Genomic DNA, 22160 nt, shown 5'->3' with positions numbered 1-22160 from the left:
TGATTTCTCCTAGGGTGTTTTTTGTTTCTCCACTGAATCCAACCAGGACGCTGGATTTCTTTATGATCTTGCTTTCGTCTATCTTCATAGCTTTAAGGACATCAAGCATCACCAGGTTGATTGAGCTTCCTCCATCTATCAGGATTCTTGATACTTTGGTCGTCCGATTTGCATTGTGATTACCAGCCGTCATGGTGTAGATCTGATATTCCTTGCAGATCCGAGTCATCAAAGGTAATAGCAGGCAATGACTCGGGCCTGGAAGGAGGTTGGAGTCTGGATTCCCTGGATATTCTCTTGGCTGCAGAGTGGTCGGACCACGATTTCGATCCTCCATTTATGAATTTGACTTCATAGATGGGAGGAGGAGGAGGAGGATCTCTCGCCGCTTCCCGGGTCTCTCTTATTTTGTCCTTCTTCTTTATTCTTTGGCTGCTGGATTATATCTTTCAAGTAGCCTTTCTTTAGAAGATATGCCACTTGTTTCCCGAGCTGAATGCATTCTTCTCGTGGTGTGTCCGATGTCCCGATGGAAGTCACACCATCTTGTTGGATCTTTCCGGGGTTGTCGGTTTCTTTGGCCATCCGACCGTATCTCCCAGGTTTTCGAGCGTTTGATTAATCCTGCAGTATTAATAGAGAAGTTATATTCAGGGATAGTTGGGAGGCTAGAGAGGTTACCTTTATGTTCTTGTGCCATATTGACTTCGATCGTTCGGGCCTGGAATAGGGTGCTTGATCCGGGATTGCCTCCTTTCTGGTAGGAGCTTTTCCTGTTAGTATGTCCATAGCCCTGCTTTCCTCCGGATGAGTTCGTCCTGAAGTTGAGGTCCTCTTCTAATCGACATGCTCTAAGGCGATGGATTGAACAAAGGGCAAAGGTTGGGCATGCTTTCTTGGTTAGATCTGCATAGATGTCACTTTGTCAAGCAAGACTCCTTGCACGAATGCTTCTACTTCTTGTTTCTTCATCACATCTGGGAATGGCCACCTTTTCTTTGACAAATCTAGACAGGAATTCCTTGAGAGATTCTTCAGGAAGTTGCTTTATCCTGAACAGGTTGCTTGGTCTTTTGGCCATATCTCTCGCTTACTTGCGAATTGTTGATTGAAGGCATTGATCAATTCTGCAAAATTCTTGATACCTCCATTTGGGAGATTGATGAACCATTGTAACGCGCTCGATCGGGGTTGTGCCAAAGCCTTTGCACATGCGGACTTGCCCGAGTTCACCGGGTATTGAGGCAGCCAACATTTTTTGTTTGAATATGGCAACATGATTTTGTGAATCGGAGGTTCCATCATAAGTTCTCATGGATGGGACAATAAATTTCTTGGGTAGATCAATCTTTGCAATTTCATCTGCAAAGGGTGAATCCGCAAAGTCATCAATTTCTACTTGACCACGAGTCCAGTACTCCGGGTATATTTTCTATTTTGTTGTGGAGTTTTTGGATTTCCTGAAGCATGGCCATCATTATTGCGGCTTCAGTTTTGTTTGTCTCATCATTGGGGATGGTTGGAGTGCCGGATAATGTATCCTTCTCCGGGGTTCCAAAATTAGAGAAGTCTATGTTTTTGATGATGGATGAGAATGGGGTTCCTGGTTCGAATCGGTTTTGGAGCCCGAAGCCCGATTTTCCAATTTCTTCTTCAGCTAGACTCGATTCCTTCACTGTTGATTTCTGCTTGACTGAGCCTTTCTCTTGGATTGTTTCCAATTCCTTGATTTTGGCCAGAGCAGCCGCTAATTGTTGTTCAAATGGTGAGTTCCACCATTTTTGTGTGTGAATATTAATTGAAAGATAATAAGGAGAATTTTATTGGTTGAAGAACTAGATGCCCCACGGTGGGCGCCAATTGTTTTAGCAGGATTTTCCTGAAGGGATCCGGCTTAGTTATATAGTGATCAGGGTATCTAGTTCAATAAGATTAGGATGGTATATGTAAGTGATAAAGAAAGAAATAAGTATAAAGAATAACGTTTTTATTATTTTGATAGACCGGGCACAATGTTGTATCAATATTTGAATGCTTAAGAGTAAAAGATAAAGTGTAGATAAAATTAACTAATCACGAATATCCTTTACAATTGTTAAATTCTCCTATTTATAGTACTCTACTGCCCTTCCAACGTTACAATGAATAACGTTATAAATGTATAACGTTCTCCCCAAAGATAGGAGTTGTTGCCGGAATAATAGGGCATGCTTCCTATTAGTTCGCTTGACCCGTTCTCAACTCAACCAATCTTTAGCCTTTTCTCCTCTTTCCGTCCAGATTCATGGACTAAATAGTCTTAGGCTTGGACTTGGTCTTCCTTGAGAATAGGGCATGGTTATCTGGCTTATACAATCGCATTTCTGTTTATCCGCTTAATCCAGTCGTATCTAGTACTCCGCCAAGCTATAATATACTGACTATCAGGCTTCCTTTCCAGGATTTAGTAGTCTTCTTGCCATAATATTCTTCAGCAGCTAAATAGTAGTCAGATTTGTCCGGTTCCTGTCTTGATCAATCAGCCTTGCTGAGTCAGGCCAGGTTATGGTCAGACCAGGCTAAACTGGGCCTAACACTTACGCTTTACTATATGTATATAATTAAAATTAAAGAAATTAAACATTTGTAAAAACGCGTTAATCAGACCCGTTTTTGACCCGAAACGAGTATAAACCCGTATTTTGCAAACCCGATATACACCCGACCAATATTTTACCTTAACCTGAAATGATCAAACCCGTAACCCGCCATTCGACCCATTTGACGTGTCTTCTGGCCCGTCATTATCTTCTGAAATTCACCGGGGTCAGTAGGTCACATGGTGACACTCCTGAGTCCTGAAGTCCTAAATCAGTGAATCCTGATATTTTCCAAGGGAATAAATATTTAACTGGTAAGACGGTGCCCTCATCGAACCCTAGCTCCTCGCTCTCATCTCGGAAGTCTGCAAAATACCTATATATATCTGTGTATAGTTGGGACTGATACCACATGTTATTAATTTCAGCTCTTGGCAGCACAATTACTCCCCTGAAAGTATGAAACTCGTCTCTACACTCATTCAGTACAGATGTATCTCCTTGCCCTCGTTTTAGTCACTTGTTTTGGCATACCCATTTTTTCTGTACACTAACGCGTAAATTGTATACGATGTTAGCGTAACACTACTGCGATTGCGTCCTTATTCTTCGTAATTATTGGGCAGTATTCATATTTCGTATCAGCTGACTCTATATATATATTGTTTTGGAATTCGCTCGTAGTTATGATAATACCCGAAGTTTGTGGAAGGACAATTGAATCATCAAGAATATAAGATGGTGATTAAGTTGAACAACGACTTACATGATTTTGTTGTTCCTACAAATATTGCTTTACCCAATCAAAGGTAATCGGTTCGTCCTAATCATTTTTTTTCATTTACTTTTGTCGTATATAAGGAAATCTGCTTAAAACTTCAACATCCAAATAATCGCTGTTTTTATTTGACACAAAATCTCATTTTTTTTTTTTTTCGAAATGAACATTAAATTAAAAAGGAAACCAAGAGTTCAAGTACATCATGGGGGAGGGTCGGGGTTAAGAGACGTGCAAGCCTCTAAAAAGTCAAGAGTACATAAGTTCGTAACAAAAGAGGGGGCATAGTCCCAGCTAAAACAACCACTAGAAGGAGTGGCATCCGCCGCAGAGAACTTAGCAAGAGCATCCGCAACCTTGTTAGCCGATCTTTTCTCAAAAACAAGCTTCAGTCCTGGTGATACCTTTAAGAGTTCCCTACACTCAATGATGATGTTAGCATAAGGGCCACAGGGGGAGGCCGAGCTCAAAATAGCATTAACAGCATTAATACAGTCAGAAGCAATTACAAACTTATCCGTGGACAAAACCGCAAAACGGATCCCTTCTCTAATAGCAAGGACCTCGCTAATAAAGGGGGTAGTAGCAAAGCACCGGCTGGACCACCCATGAACCCAAGAGCCAACGGAGTCCCTAACAACACACCCAAAACAAGTGACCAAGGAGGAGGGAGAGAAGGTCGCATCTACATTGATCTTACACCAATGTTGCGGCGGAGGGGCCCAACTACAAGGGAAGCGAATGGCAGAGACAGGTGAGCTAAGGGGGGTGGTTGGAGAGGAACGAGAGTTGGCGGCACTCCAAGAGGCGGCCTGGGAAGAGATGGAACTGCAGAACAGGGGAGGAGAGAGGGGAGGGGTAGGAGAGATGGTAGCGTCACAACGTCTAGTCCAAAGACGCCACACAATGAAGGAGAATAGGGTGGGCCATTCGCTCCTCGCGGTACAGTTCTCAAAGATCCATTGTTGGAGGTCAAGAAGGAAGAAGGAATGGTTGACATTAAAATGGGACCAAGTGGCAGCAGCGAGATCACAATCTCGGAGTACGTGGAGGGTGGACTCGGGGAGGGAAGGGCTAGCGCAAAGAGTACACCTAGGAGAGGGAATGATGGATCGAACATGGAGGGTGAGGTTATGTGGGAGTTTATCCCACCAAGAAAGTCAAAGGAAAGCTTTGATTTTTGGTAAGGAGGGGATGTCCCAGAGCCAAAAGAGGTCAGGAGAGAAGGGAGGGAGAGGAGGAGGGGTGTCAAGAAGGTAGGAGTAGGTGGTTCCAACGGAGAATTTGTTCTTAGGGGCAAGGGAGGTGGTGATAAAGTCAGATTTCAGAGTGGAGGGGAGAGGGATGCTATTTTGGAGCTTGTGTCCTCCACAAATTAGTGTGATAACATTTGTAAATCTCTTACAGGTTCACAAGGGTATACTTCGTATTTAATCAGTTGATTAACGATTACCTAATAACGGTTGGCTTGCTAGAAAGTTTGACGTTATTATCATACAGATGGCGGTGATCAACTGGTCCCTAAAGATCACACCTAAAGGATGTGTTTTGGAGATGTGGTTATGGAAATGTAATCACATTGATTCCTTATATGACTAAATAGTTAGTCAATGTGTTGATGAGACAATTATTTAATGCCGATTAAATAATATTAGCTGAGACGAATTAACTGTCAATTCGTAAATTGAATATAATATGTTATATTTAATTAATGTATATAATGTTAAGCTTGGACGAATTAATATGTTAATTCGTAATTAAATGTAATCGGTTATATTTAATCAACAAGATGAATTTGTCATAGTGGTAATAGTAAGGGTACTCAAACCAAGAGGTTATGGGATCGATCCTCACTAGATGACAATTTATATTTAACACATTTTATACATTTTTGGAATAACCGAAAATAAGGAAATTATACTCCTTATTATTTCGGTATGTGGGCCGAAAATAAGAGAAAAAAACCCTATTCCTCTTCTCTCTTTTTCACGGTTTAAGAGGTAGAGATAGGTGAATTTTTCTAACCTAATTTTCTATCTCACTCTTGCCTCTCATCTAAAAACACAAAAAAACTGAAAACCCTAATTAATTTACAGAAATTGAGGGATCGATTCTAGCATCAAGTTAAGGGCATATCTCATATCGTCTTGGGTGCAACTGATAGGCGAATATCAATTTTGATATTGTTCTTAGGCCGTTTTTGCTAGGACCGAAGGTTATTTCTTAATCCTTTATGCTTTTGTTTATGCAATTTAGTTTTATGACTCGTAATCATCACTTTATAATTCGTTATAATCCTTAAATATAAAGGGATGCATACAGATAAATCCCACAAGTGGTATCAGAGCCAAGGCCACGAATTTTATTTTGATGATTTTCATAAAATTGTATGTAAACAATACAAGGGATTTCGAAAAAAAAGGGGAATTTCGGCTGAAAATTTTTTTTGCCGAGAGGTGTTTTTTTTTTCCGGTCTGTTTTTCGTTTTTTTTCTTTTGTTTGATGATTTATTTCCAATTTTATTTTTCATATTGTTGTTTTAATCAGTTAAAATTATCATATGAAGAATTGGTAGATTTTGATTTAATGAAGATTAAGTTAAAATGCAAATAGAATCGTCATGTCGATGATATAAAAATTTGTTTTTGCTATATAGTTTTTAGCATATACGATTAATCATGTTTTATTAATTCATATGCTAAATCAAGTTCTAATAGCAACTATAAACGATTTTCTTCATCGAATTTTTGTTTTAGGGCCTTTTGCCGCAAAAGAAAAAAATTGTGACGGCTTATTTTTAGGGTTTGCCGAATGCAAAACAAAAAAAAGGGGTTCCTGTTTATTTTCTTTTTCGGTTTTGAGCTGAAAAAAAAAAGAAAAAAAAATGGCTGTTTTTTTTTCACGGTTTTAAGGCTTAGCCGAGATAATTTTTTGTCTTTGTTTCGGTTTTGCAGAAAACCGTGAGTTATAAAAAAAAAAAAATCGGTTTCTATTTTTCCTTTTTGCCGTGAGCTGCCATTATAAAAAAAAAAAAAAAAAAAAATCGGTTGTTGAGGAATTGCCGAGAAGAACAATATTTTTCCTGTTTTTTTTTTTTTTATTTTTGTTTTGGCCTAGAATGATTATACATTATATATGCAATGTATGATAAATAATTGTGAAGCGGTTCATAATTCTTAGATACCTAATTATTTTAAAGCAGTTTAAAATATTAATGGATTAAATTCATATTACAAGTTTAATATGAATTAAGATTGAAATTAATGTGATTAATTGAGGAATTGTCACTTAATTTGATAATTTAAATAGGTGGTTTGGATAAAATTAATCAACATAATTAAAGAATTATGTCTTGCATATTTAATTTTTTTTAGTTGATGCTTTACTTTTGTTGAATGAATCGTTGAATGAATTTATTTACGTATTTTTGCAATCGGTTGTAATTTGTAATACTTAGTGTGGCCTTAGTTAATTATGTTTTAGTAATGAAGGAAACATAATTTTTATGTAATTATGAGATCTCGAATCTCCTTTATTTTTCTTTAGTTTTTGGGTTTTGAAATTAGAATGTAATAAATAGGTTTATTATGTAAATTTATTTATTGCAATTTTCAAAGAAGACTAAAGATGGAGATTGGAGCTCACTCCCGCTACATGGATCAAGATGGAACATCGAGACAAGCTTCTCGGGTCCAAGGATGGATTCCAAATTTGTATTTAATGTTCATTTTGATAGGATAGGCCATACTAGGACTTTTTATTGTTTTTACGTTTTTCATTCCTATTGCTTTTCATTCACATGATAGTTTATGCATCATTTTCCGCCTAAAACCAAACCACCTACTACTAAAATGCATGAAAATTGACACATATAGGTTGTATGTTAGTTTTCATAGATATACAGATGTCACATGTTTATTAAGCCATCACCTTAGTTTATTCATTCACGCATGCTAGATATTAGTTCACTTAAAATGAATTAAAATAAAGTTGATGGGATCTTCCTTTAAAACGGAAATTGAGATTAGTCTTTATAAGGGCAAACAACTATGAATCCCTTCTTCGTCGGTAAGCGTAATATGACTCCTTCTACGTTGGGTAAGTAGTTTGTGTTGACTTAGTTTATCTCAACATTATAGTCCGAAGAGTTTCTCGTGATTATGATGGACTAAAGATAGAATTTACAGAAATTTATCGACCAAGAATTCTAACAGTAGAATTAGCCAAAAGGTTGGCTTATCAATTTACAGATAATTGAGTCTTGGGATCATTTATATAATTCTTGAGGAAGGTCAATTGTATAAATGCTTGAGTCTTCGCGTTATGACATTAAATCATTAGACTTAAATTAAAATCGATGCACATGCTTATTATTTATTCTTCTTTTCGCAGTGTAGAACACATTTATTTTACTGTTACAACAAATGGCTGGAAATAACGAAATCCCAATGCCTAGTGCCACACTTGGACGCGAGTCCTGGCTGAAAGTTTTTATGGACAACATGAATCAAGACACGCGATCAAGAATGATGGGTCCAACTTTATGCGGACGGGAGGCAAAGACACTACGGAATGCTGCCATTGCGACGGTCGCTCAAGTACTTAACCGAGCCAATACCGGTAAACCCAGGCCCCAATGCGGGAGTTAACGAGTCACTTGCTTATAGTGATTTCGTTATGGAAGCGGGTGCGATAAAGAACGTACGCATCTTTGCAATGGAAACCAATTTGCAGAGACGCTTCATTGCCCAAGGTGCGAACAAGATTTTCACCACGCTCACTAACGAGTTCTCAAAAGCACCGAGGATCGTTACTTATGAGCATACCTGTCGCTTCTTTGATGCGAAACTCCAAAAGGGCCAACCGGTTAGCCCACACATTCTTAACATGATTGAGAATGTCGAGAAGTTGGAGGCACTTGATTGCAAAATCAGTGAGAGCATTGTCATTGACCGAATGCTTCATTCTCTTCATGATGGTTTTGCCCTTTTCAGGGCGAACTACTACATGAATGACTTGAAAAAGAGTCCTCATGAGCTACACTCCCTTCTCGTATGCAGGAGAAGGATATGAAATTGAGTGGGAGCATGAAGCAGGATGTTCTCACGATTTCCAACAAGGGTAAAGGTAAGGGCAAAGCTCCAGGCGACCTAACTGTAGGTAAGCCAAAATTCAAGAAGCCAGGAAACGGTAAGAGTGGGCCTGGTGAGACTAGTGGCTCACAGGGCAAGGCAAAGAGCAAGGGCGGTGACATTGAGTGCCACCATTGTCACAAGACTGGACATTGGAGGAGGAACTGTCCCGTCTACCGTGAGGACATCAAAGCAGGCCGCGTCGTTCCTGTTGGTATGTCATCTTATATTCATATGATTGAGATTAACCATGAAAGTTTCGGAACTTGGGTACTTGATACTGGTTGTGGTTCTCATCTGTGTAATCATTTGTAGGGCCTAAGAAACATCACACCTCTCGGAAAGGGTGATGTGGACCTGCATGAGCCGGAATGGAGCCGAGTTGTTCTTGTCTCGAAGGGAACATATGTAATCCAACTCCCTAGTGGTTTTGAGTTATTTTTAAATAATCACACTATGTACACATTTGTCTAAGAACATTATTTCAGTTTTCGTACTTGATAAAGACGGATTTTCATTTTTAATAAAGGATAATAGCTGTATTTTCTCTTTCAATGAAATGATTTATGGCAAAGCGGTTTCCATGAATGGAATTTACATCTTAGATCAAACCACGGAAGTATTACACATGAATAATAAGAAATTAAAGGTTGGTGACAAAGATCAAACCTATCTATGGCATTGTCGAATGGGACACATAAATGAGAAACGCGTAAAGAAACTCGTCGATAATGGGACTATTCCCGCATTCGAATTTTCTACATATGGCACGTGTGAATCATGTCTCATTGGCAAAATGAATCGAATTTCCTTCAAAGGTGTTGGAATGCGCGCTAGTGACCTATTAGGACTCATACATACTGATGTTTGTGGACCTATGTCAATTACCGCTAGAGATGGCTATAGATATTTTATCACTTTCACGGACGATTTGAGTAGATACGGATATGTCTACTTAATGAAGCATAAAAGTGAGTCCTTTGAGAAATTCAAGGAATACCATAATAGGGTTGTAAACCAACTGGGTAGAAAGGTTAAAGCACTCCGTTCAGATCGGGGTGGCGAATATCTTTCAAATGAGTTTGATCAACACCTTAAAGACTGTGGAATCGTTTTTGCGCTTAACTCCACCTGAACACCTCAATTAAATGGTGTGTCCGAACGGAGAAATCGAACCTTACTTGATATGGTTCGATCCATGATGAGTCACACGGTAGTGCCTGATTCATTATGGGGTTTTGCTCTTTTGTCAGCTGCTCTTATACTTAACCGAAGTCCGACTAAAGCTATCGACAAGACTCCATATGAAATGTGGAAGGGAACGGTACCTAACTTGTCCTTTATTCGGGTTTGGGGCTGCGAGGCTTATGTCAAGTGGAGACACGAGGATAAGCTCGGCCCGCGATCGGTCAAGACATACTTTATAGGTTATCCAAAAGGAACATTTGGTCATTACTTCTATTCGCCTACCGAACATCGAGTTTTTGTTGCGGCTAGTGCGACGTTCTTAGAGAAAGAATTTCTCGAGACCAAGACAAGTAATAGAACCTTCGAGCTGTCGGAGATTCCAGAACCAACAACCGAGGAACGGATGGAGGAAGTGGTTCCTCCAACTGATGACACGGTTAATATTCCTGAGGAACCTAGGAGGTCGGGTAGAGTCTCTAATCCTCCGGACAGATACATTGGTATGGTCGAGGAGAATGACGTTTTACTCCTAGAGAGTAATGAACCCGCTACCTATAAAGGTGCTATGGCCTGTTCCGACTCAAAGCTATGGCTCGAAGCCATGCAATCCGAGATGGACTCCATGTATGAAAATGACGTATGGGATCTTGTTGATTTACCTAATAAGGTAAAACCTCTACAGTGTAAATGGCTTTACAAGATAAAGCGTTCAGTAGACGCGCAACTAGATACCTATAAGGCACGACTAGTGGCAAAAGGTTTCACTCAAGTGCACGGATTGCATTATGATGAGATTTTTGCACCTGTAGTCATGTTACGTTCCATTCGGATAATCTTAGCGATTGCCGCATTTCATGACTATGAAATTTGGCAAATGGATGTAAAAACCGCCTTCTTAAACGGTTATTTGGAGGAAGAGTTGTACATGGTGCAACCCGAAGGTTTCATAGATCATGAACATCCTAAGAAAGTATGCAAGCTTAAGCGTTCCATTTATGGACTTAATAAGCAAGCTTCTCGGAGTTGGAATCATCGTTTCGACCAGGTGATAAAAGAGTATGGTTTCACTCGATCGGTCGAAGAACCATGCTTATATATCAAGTCGAGTGGGAGCAAGATTGTATTCTTGATATTGTATGTCGATGACATACTCCTGATTGGGAATGACATTCCTCTCCTATCTTCGGTTAAAGAATGGTTGAAGAACCATTTCCAGAAGAAAGATTTGGGTGAGGCATAACGCATTTTGGGAATCCGTATCTACCGAGATAGATCACGACGGACGTTATCACTTAGTCAGGAGTCTTATTTGGATAAGATTCTTGAGAAGTTCAGCGTGACCAACTCCAAGAAGGGGAACCTTCCAATGACGTCTGGGATACAGTTGAGCAAGACTCAGTCACCCACGACGCCTGAAGGGATTGAGCGCATGAGTCGTGTTCCTTATGCATCTGCAATAGGATCAATCATGTATGCCATGATATGCACACGTCCAGACGTGGCATATGCATTGAGTATGACGAGTCGGTACCAAAAGAATCCAGGTGAAACACACTGGATAGCTGTTAAAAATATCCTCAAGTACCTAAGGAGGACTAAGGATAGGGTATTGACTTATGGAGGCGATACTAAGCTATGCGCAATCGGTTACGCAGATGCTAGCTTCCAAACGGATCGAGATGATTCAAAATCTCAGTCCGGGTTCGTCTTCACTCTTAATGGTGCTGCGGTCAGCTGGAAGAGTTCCAAACAGAGTGTTGTAGCAGATTCTACTACTGAATCTGAGTACTATGCCGCTTCGGAAGCAGCTAAGGAAGCGATATGGATGCGTCAATTCTTACAAGGACTTACGATAGTTCCTAGTTCGAATGACCCGATCACCATCTATTGTGATAATAGAGGTGCCATCTTCCAGGCTAAGGAGCCTAAGTCTAGCAACAAATCTAGACATGTACATCGGAAAGCTCACCTGATCCGTGATTACGTGGAGCAAGAAGAGATAGTGATTGACAAGATTGCGATGGATGATAACATCGCGGACCCTCTCACTAAACCGTTGAATTTTGATAAGCATGAAGGACATGTTATTTCCATGGGAATTAAACGTGTTCCTGAGTTGTAGTAGTCGATTATGGATTTGATACATTATCTTTTTCATATATTATTTATAACTTCATCATTTTATTATAATATTTTGTTTTTCATGTGGATTGTACTGACAACTTTGAACGCCACAAAGTGAACTGAATTACATTATATTTTGTTTTGGTCCGTAATCGCCTACAAGAGCTGATAACTCTAGCTATTATATTGTGCAGTCGATTGATGGTGGGTTCAACGAGCCATAAGTAAAACTGTTGACTGATCGATCACAAATGCGAGATTATAACGATACCTTGTAGGGCAAATTTTTTTGACAACGTAATGGAGTCCTAAATGTTTAAAAACATTCGGTGCCAGGTCGTGGATAGGACATCCATTGTGTTCCTAGAGTCGATTCTTTTGACTATCGACTGTCTCTTGAGATTAAGGTAGTTTTTGGGTGACTTTGGTTTCTTTCTCACGGTCTGCCGTAACTGGAGGCTAAGTAGATTTTTTCTGGGTCATTTCATACTGTGCTTACATCTGCAGGATTCGAGTTGAGGAAAATATCCAACCTTTATCAGGTATAGTTATTTCTCAGGGCCACTCGAGGAGTTGTAACTGAAATGCATGGCCATGCTCGAATGATGATTCGTTTATCATATAAGTTACTCTCTAGTCGGGGAAACCACTCTTGATAATGATCGCTTTTAAATAACGACCCTTGTGAATACGGATTTGCAAATTGTTTTACATTGAGTGGGAGAAATTTTAGGATATGAGAATCGGTTATCGCACATACACTTGTGAGGACAAGTGGGAGTTTGTTGGAGCTTGTGTCCTCCACAAATTAGTGTGATAAAATTTGTAAATCTCTTACAGGTTCACAAGGGTATACTTCGTATTTAATCAGTTGATTAACGATTACCTAATAACGGTTGGCTTGCTAGAAAGTTTGACGTTATTATCATACAGATGGCGGTGATCAACTGGTCCCTAAAGGTCACACCTAAAGGATGTGTTTGGGAGATGTGGTTATGGAAATATAATCACATTGATGCCTTATATGACTAAATAGTTAGTCAATGTGTTGATGAGACAATTATTTAATGCCGATTAAATAATATTAGCTGAGACGAATTAACTGTCAATTCGTTAATTGAATATAATATGTTATATTTAATTAATGTATATAATGTTAAGCTTGGACGAATTAATATGTTAATTCGTAATTAAATGTAATCGGTTATATTTAATCAACAAGATGAATGTGTCATAGTGGTAATAGTAAGGGTACTCAAACCAAGAGGTTATGGGATCGATCCTCACTAGATGACAATTTATATTTAACACATTTTATACATTTTTGGAATAACCGAAAATAAGGAAATTATACTCCTTATTATTTCGGTATGTGGGCCGAAAATAAGAGAAAAAAACCCTATTCCTCTTCTCTCTTTTTCACGGTTTAAGAGGTAGAGATAGGTGAATTTTTCTAACCTAATTTTCTATCTCACTCTTGCCTCTCATCTAAAAACACAAAAAAACTGAAAACCCTAATTAATTTACAGAAATTGAGGGATCGATTCTAGCATCAAGTTAAGGGCATATCTCATATCGTCTTGGGTGCAACTGATAGGCGAATATCAATTTTGATATTGTTCTTAGGCCGTTTTTGCTAGGACCGAAGGTTATTTCTTAATCCTTTATGCTTTTGTTTATGCAATTTAGTTTTATGACTCGTAATCATCACTTTATAATTCGTTATAATCCTTAAATATAAAGGGATGCATACAGATAAATCCCACATGCTAAGGATGGTGGTGATGGCGTGATCGGGGAGGATGAAGTCAAGGGAGTGAAGGACCATTGTCCATTATGGATAAGCGTGCTGAGTTTCGCATTCCTGGAGCTCAAGCTGAGTGGGCCGGAGATAATACTCCTAAGGGGCCCCAAAGGAGACAAGGGGTCATCCCAAAGGCAGATAGAGGAGCCATCACCAATGGACCAAGTCAGGTGCTGCTTAAGAATAGACCACCCGAGTCCCACATTTTTCCAAATATGGGAGCCCGTGTGAAAGGGAGAGGGAGAGTGGTGTAGGTATTTACTTTTAATGGCACTATGTGCCAAGGAGGATTTGTTGAAGAGGAGCTTCCAGCTAAGTTTAGTGGAGTGGGCATCATTGAGGGGACGGGAAGCTTTTATGCCGAGGCCCCCAGTGGCAAGGGGCTGGGTGACAAGGTTCCAATTAGAGAGATGAAGTTTCTTTGAGGAGTGACTAGACCAGAGGAAGGACCTAGTGATTTTATCGATATCAAGGAGAATAGAGGAGGGAAGGCGGATACACTGCATGGAGTGGGAGGGGATAGCATTAAGGGTGGATTTGATGAGACACAATCTGCCGGCACGAGTCAGGAACCGGGCTTGCCAAGAAGCAAGCCTAGTCTGGATGGAATCAATGATGAGGTGAAGATCAGCTCTCTTTGGTTTTTTTGGGGGTAAGAGGGAAACCAAGGTAGGTTCCAAGGGTCTTAGTAGTCTTGATACTGAGAGAGGTTTCAAAGAGAGCAATATCAGAGGGGGGAGTGTGCTTAGAGAAGATAAGTTTACTTTTAAGACAGTTAATTTTCTGGCCCGAAGAGGAGCTGAAAGAAAGAAGAGTATCTTGGAGGGCGCACAAGTTACGCTCAGAGGCTCTGCCAAAAAGAAGGATATCATCGGCAAAGAGGAGATGGGATAAGGAAGCTCCACCTTTCCCAATGGGAAAGGGCATCCAATCCCCATCCAGACAAGCACTATGGATGAGGGTGGAAAGAGCTTCCATACAGATGATGAAGAGGTAGGGGGAGAGGGGGTCTCCTTGTCTCAGGCCTCTAGAGGGGAGGAAGCAAGGAGAGAGGCAACCATTAATGATGACGTGGGAGGAGGAGGTGGAAATGCAACTCATGATGAGGGCGATGGTGTCACTATCAATACGAGCCTTTAAGAGGCACGTCCTAATGAAATCCCATTCCAAATGATCAAAGGCTTTCTCAAGGTCGAGTTTAAGGGCGAACCAACCAATTTTGCTCTTAGAAGTGTGCATAGAGTGAAGAATTTCAGAAGCAACAACAAAGTTAATATCGGTGCCCCGACCAGGAATAAAGCTCCCTTGGTTAGGAGAAATGATATCAGTCATAAAGGGCTTAAGGCGGTTAACAATGATCTTTGTCACCAATTTGTAGGTAGTGTTACAAAGGCTGATAGGATGGAAGTTGGAGATAGATTGAGGGGAGGGAATCTTAGGGATAAGGGAGATAGAGGTGCCATTTATATTTGGGGGGATGCGTTTGTTGGAGAAAATGTTCTGTAAGAAGGGAACAAGATCCGATTTAATGATAGGCCAGCATTTTCTAAAAAACCCGGCATGGTAGTCATCCGGCCCCGGGGCTTTGTTGGAGCCAAGGGAGAAGAGGCTGGCCCGGATCTCGCCTCACAAGGGATAAGGAAGGCAGTGAGAGGTGGGGGGAGGGGGGCATCAGACAGACGGGGAACACATAGTTTGTCAGTAGAGTAGAGAGAGCTGAACAAGGAGGTAACATGAGAGGTGAGCTCGTCATGCCCGGAAATAGAATGGCCCACGTCATTGACTAAAGTGGTGATCCGGTTAAAGCTACGTCGGAGGGTGACGGATTTTTGAAAGAAGTAGGTGTTCCGATCACCATCAGTCAGCCAGTTAACACGGGCTCTATCCTTACAGTAGTCATGCTCAGCGTCAAGAACGCGGTCCAAGTCAGAGAGGAGGGAGTCATTAATATTATGGAATTGAAGACGGCGATATCCGTCACAAAAGCTTGTAACGGATATCATTTCCTCTCACAAAATACCCATAAAATACCCATGAGAGGTGAGTGGGAAAGCACATGGGGGTGCCCCTTATCCCCTCTCTCTTTTTGTGAGAGGTCTTCAGCTTGTGACGGGATTAGCCCTTCACAAGCAAGACGCTTTGTTTATTTGATTGATTCAAGTTGTGGATAAATTGACTGTATTTTTTCTGAATGGTAAAAAACAGTACTAGAGAAAATGAGATGGAGCAATTTTGGCGGAACATACACCTGCTAGACCGAAACTCATATACGAAACCGCCATCGTCAAATTCCGTGGACACAACACCGCCACCTCTGCTGGTGCCAGCAGCCGCTAACAATCAACTAGACATGACGGATGACGAGATGGCAGCATGGTTACACTACCCTCTGGATGATTTCTACGCTGAACCGCCACACCCGAACTCTACCTTGGCACCGCCGCCGCCGACCACCATAAGACCGCCGGGAAACAGCGTGACAAATGGTTCACGGTTCGGGTTTCCGATAATTTCTAGGATTATGGTGCCGCTTGAGAGGAGGAGGTCAGGGTTTACCGTTGTGGATTCCAACGACACGCCGATAACAAGTGTAGGTATGGCAACGGTGGGACCCATTGAGGCTGCTCCAACGGCGGTGGGTGTGACGGATTCAACGACGACAGCTTTGGTTCCAGGTGGCGGAGACAAGGTAGAGGCGGGTGAAGAGGTAACCATCTCGCCGTCTAGCAGTTCCGCCACCGCAACTACTACCGGAACCGCCAGTACCACCGGGGCTATTTGCGGAAAGAGAAAGATTGAAGAAATTGAAGTCTTTTGCCGCTACAACAGCCGCTGCAGGCCCCGCCACAGCCCCCGGTCGAATTGAGGTTAGACTATCTTTATCCCCGGACTCAAATATGTCTGACTCTGCCTATGTCACATTGAATTCTTTACTTCTGCTTTGCTTTTTGGGCACTATTTATATGTGAGAAGTATTTTAGCCAAATGTAAACAATTCAAATTAGTTCCAAGTAGACATGGATAATAGATATCATCAAACTCGAGGGGTTCTGTTAATGAAGTTCGTAAAATAACCTAGTCATTTATTGACAAATAGTTTACGTTTTTCTAATTTAAGTGTTTCGATCATCTCTGTACCTTGTACGTTTTAAATATGTGAAAGATGTCAGTTTTTTCTTTGTGCCAAAATCAAACATAGAAAATAATCACTAAAACAGAGGAAAAATTCAAATATTTGTTGTTGAGATCAACATCTAAAAAATTTGTAGGATTGTGATATGAAATGGGCAGTGGATTATAACGGCAGTGCTGCATTTTTTTTGGATTTTATACATTATGGAGAGCTTGCGTCATGGAGCTGTGGAGGTGCATTAGAGTATACATTGTAAACAATAATTATAGGATCTTGATTGCAGCGATAATTACTGATAGATACATACATGGAGTAGTCATTAGATCTGATGAGGAGATTTCTTAAGAACAATAAGAAGATGAATCCTAATGTTTTGCCTTCTCCTGCTTTCCTTAGTCTCTAATTATCTTTCTGTGTGTTTTCACTCGATTAATATGAATTAGGTTAAAACCATAAACAGGTGTGATCTATTTATATAGGTGGCAGGAGGGGCTTAAATAGATAAGCGGGCCTAATATGTTAATGGCATGTAAACATTAACCGTAATCCACTTATTCTATTACTCCCAATAAAAAAAACCCGAAACATTATTTCTAACCGTTTCTAATTAAAGTGACTGACATCAGTAATTAGGTCCACATAATAGAGAATTAATAATTCTTACATTCTCCCACTTGGACCATATTACTGACCGAAACATAATGTCACGCATAAGTAGAACCATAAGACGCGTAAACGGCTAAATGAACACATAATGGGTTTGTCTTAATTACCCTGGTCATTCCGAACAACTAGTTGAGTCATGGCGGAAACACTACTATACAAGAGAAGTGGTCCTTCCATGTACTATAGACCGATCGTTTAGAATAATCAGTCTGTACAAGGAGCAAACATAATCCCCGATAATGTCCTTGAGGAAAAGAACTGATTCTGTTAATCGTGCAACAACAATGTATACAATAACAACAATACGATACAGAAATTTCGGAAATCATCATCATAAGAAAACATAAGTTGATTAATCAAAACATAAGTGTCATCATTACAAAATACTAGCAAGATCCAACATAAATGAAAAGCCTTAATGATTATCCTCCAGAGTCCAGACCCATATCAGTAGCATGCTTCAAAAATGTCTTTGGAGGTAATCCCTTAGTCAAAGGATCTGCTATGTTAGCACTAGTCATGATGTGCTCAATTGACACAGTGTTTTTCCGAACTTCCTCCTTAACCGATAGGTACTTCATTTCCATGTGCTTTATTCTTTTAGAGTACCTATCATTTTTCGAAAAGCAGACAGCTGCGGCATTATCACAGTAAATTTTCAGCGGCCTTGCAACGGAATTCACAACGCTAAGCCCTGAAAGAAAGTTCCGCAACCATAAAGCTTGAATAGTAGCCTCAAAGCATGCTACAAATTCAGCTTCTATAGTGGATGAGGCGATAATTGTTTGTTTAGCACTCTTCCAGGAGATTGCTCCCCCAGCCAAAGCAAACACATAACCAAAAGTGCTTTTCCTTGAGTCCACACACCCTCCAAAATCTGAGTCAGCATATCCAATAACCTCAAGCTGATCAGTATGTCTATAAGTGAGAATTTTGTTCATTGTTCCCTTTAAGTACCTTAAAACTTTCTTAGCCGCGCTCCAATGACCCATTCCAGGATTAGACTGATATCGACCCAACATACCCACTGCAAAACTTATGTCAGGTCTTGTACAGACTTGTGCATACATTAAGCTTCCAACCAGAGATGCATAAGGAAAGTTTTTCATGGCATTTCGTTCTAGTTCAGTCTTAGAACACATACTCAAGCTGAACTTATCCCCTTTCTGAATAGGAACATCATTGGGATTACATTTTACCATGTTAAATCTTTCTAAGACCTTCATGATATAGGCTTTCTGAGACAATCCTAATGTCCTTTGTGATCTGTCTCGAGATATTTCCACCCCGATCACATAGGACGCCTCTCCCATATCCTTCATCTCAAAGTTGCTTGATAGGAAATCTTTAGTTTGACGTAGTAGTCCCAAATCACTGCTCGCGATAAGTATGTCATCGACATATAAGACCAAAAATGCAAACTTACTCCCACTGATCTTCAGGTAGATACACTGATCAACATTATTTTCTTGAAACCCAAAGGAGGTAATGGTATTATGGAACTTAATATACCATTGCCGAGAAGCTTGCTTAAGCCCATAAATGGATTTTTTTAATATACAGACTTTGTCCTCTTTGCCATCAATAACGAAGCCTTCAGGCTGAGCCATGTAGACTTCTTCTTCCAAACTCCCATTCAAGAATGTCGTTTTCACATCCATTTGATGTAGCTCTAAGTCAAAATGAGCTACTAAAGCTAATATGATCCGTAAAGAATCCTTCTTAGAAACTGGAGAGAAGGTTTCATTATAATCAATGCCTTCTTTCTGATTAAAGCCTTTAGCTACCAGTCTGGCTTTATGTCGTTCAATATTACCTAAGGAGTCGCGCTTGGTCTTAAAGACCCACTTGCAGCCGACAGCCTTATGACCTATTGGTAAATTGACAAACTCCCAGACCTCATTCTTAGCCATAGACTCCATCTCTTCTTTCATGGCATTAATCCATTTATCGGAATCATTAACGTTCATAGCTTGTGAAAACGTAACCGGATCAGTATCCATACTACTGTCAAATTCACATTATTGTAGATATACTTCATTGTCATCTGGAATAGCTGACCTTCTAGGTCTTGTGGACCTTCTTAATAATATTTCAGGTGCTGTATCAACAACCTCAGTGGCGATGTTATCATTCTGGAGTGAAGGGTTATCAACATTAGGTTCCACAATATCGACCGAGTCAACATTATCATTATGTGGAACTTCATCAATAAAAATTGGGGGCAAAGGAACTGGAATTGCCACCCTAACTTCATTGACGACGACATCCCTTACCTGATCACTCCCACTAACTTCGCCATTCTCAAGGAATTTGGCATTTCCGGTTTCAACAATTCTAGTCTTGTGTGTAGGACAGTAAAACCTATACCCTTTGGACTTTTCTGGATAGCCGATAAAGAACCCACTAATGGTTCTAGGATCAAGCTTCCTTTCATGTGGATTATAAATGCGCGCCTCTGCTGGGCATCCCCATACATGTAAGTGTTGAAGACTCGGTTTCCACCCTTTCCACAGTTCAAATGGTGTCTTTGAAACTGCCTTACTGGGAACCCGGTTTCTAACATACACAGCAGTCATAAGGGCATGCATCCACAATTTCATGGGTAGATTGGTATTACTCATCATTGTCCTCACAGCCTCTAATAGGGTCCGATTACGCCTCTCAGCAACACCATTCATCCATGGAGAACCAGGAGTTGTGTACTGAGGGACAATACCCAAACTTTCAAGGAGTTTTGTAAAAGGACTAGGATGTTGTCCTGATTCATCATATTTGCCATAATACTCACCACCCCTATCTGACCTTATGATTTTCACTGTCTTTCCTAATTGTCTTTCCACCTCCTTAATGTAAACCTCTAAAGCGTCTACTGATTGAGATTTTTCATGCAAAAGGTAAAGATAACAATGACGTGAATAATCGTCGATAAAAGTGATGAAATATTTATCTTCGCTCATGAAGGGAACATCAAATGGACCACATATGTCTGTATGTATAATCTCTAAAAGAGCAGTGCTTCTTGTGGACCCTTTCTTGGTGTGTTTGGTTTGCTTACCCTTAATGCATTCCATATACGTCCCAAAATCCGTAAAATCAAGAGAAGGTAGTATATTGTCTTTAACTAACATGCTCATTCTTTCTCTTGAAATATGGGCCAAACATTTATGCCACAAGAAAGAGCAACTTTCATTAGACCTTCCACGTTTCGAACTAACATTATTATGCAGGGAAACATTATGAGAAACACAAAGAGATTCTGAAAACAATTTATCCAAATAAATACGATACAATCCGTTTTCCAAAATCCCAAAACCAATAAAAACATTGTCTCGAAACATACTGAAACAACCTTGTCTAAAACTTAATCTAAAACCATCATTATCTAACTTAGAAACTGAAATTAAATTGCGTCCGAAAGAGAGAACATAAAGTGTATCCTCCAAATTCAACTTAAATCCAGTGCTTAATTCCAAGCTAAACCTTCCAATGGCTTCTACAGAGGCTTTATCTTTATTCCCCATGTATAAGGAGGCCTCATTTGGCTTTATGGTTCTTGTCGTAAGGAATCACTGCAAGGAATTCGAAACATGTATATTAGAGCCCGAATCTAGCCACCATGTATTAGAAGGAACTTTAGCATAATTTGATTCAAAACATACTAAAGCCAAAGGCTTACCCTTCTTTTCGAACAAATTCTTATGCTTTATACAGTCATTATGAAAGTGCCCAGGTTTCTTACAGAAAAAACAACTTTTCTGCTTCTTAGTATCCTTCTTTATGCCAGATGCAGACAGCTTATCAGAAGGGCCAGACTTCATGCCCTTTCTGTTTCCAAACTTACCTTTAGATTTCCCGCTTTCATGATGCACATGATGTGCTTAGGATAAGCCAGTACTCTTACTTGAGGCATCAGCCTCATCTTTCTGTTTGATTCTTGCTGCTTCCTGAACCAGTTTATTGGTCAATTCATTGACACTCCAAATTTCTTTAACAGTGTTGTAATGAAGATGGAAAGCATCAAACTTATCAGGCAGAGAGTTGATGATAAACAGGGCGAGGAACGGATCCTCAACTTTCATGCCAAGTTTTCCCAACTTAGCTGCCAGATTCGTCATGTGTAACACATGCTGCTGCATGGTGGTCACACTCTCATTATACTTAGCAGTGGTAAGTTCAGACATAAGTCTTCCTGCTACCGCTTTATCGGTAGTCTGAAAGCGTTCCTTAATGATTTCCATGTACTTAATGGCTGTGTTACAGCCTGTCTCCGAAATGGAAGACTTAATGTTTGGTGCAGTGGTAAGACGTAAAAACTTTAGGCAAAGACTATCAGATTTCTTCCACCAGTTATATTCTTCAAGTACTTCTTTACTCGCATCAGAAGCTGGTTCAGCTGGAGCTGTCCCAGTAAGCACTTGATCGAGTTCAAGGATCCCTAAATAGAACTCGAGATGCTCTTTCCATTCTGAGTAATTAGTACCATCAAGTTGTGGAACTGCTTGGACACAGTTATTGAGAGAGCTTTGCAACGGTACTGCATTATGAACAATGCTCAAAACATTAGGCTTTGAGTTTAACACACAATATCAATTATGACTAAGACTTGAAACTTAAATGAGTAATTCACAAACATTCATTAGGCAAGTATAGTATCTGTGGACAACCTACACATGCTTAATTGCATAATCGAATATACTCTTCTCAATGAGTGTTTCACTTTAATGTCGGGTTACCTGTGGGTAAAACCTTAATA

The sequence above is a fragment of the Silene latifolia genome, chromosome 7 (genome assembly GCF_048544455.1).
Source record: "Silene latifolia isolate original U9 population chromosome 7, ASM4854445v1, whole genome shotgun sequence".
NCBI lineage: Eukaryota > Viridiplantae > Streptophyta > Magnoliopsida > Caryophyllales > Caryophyllaceae > Silene > Silene latifolia.
This window is presented reverse-complemented; position numbering follows the sequence as displayed.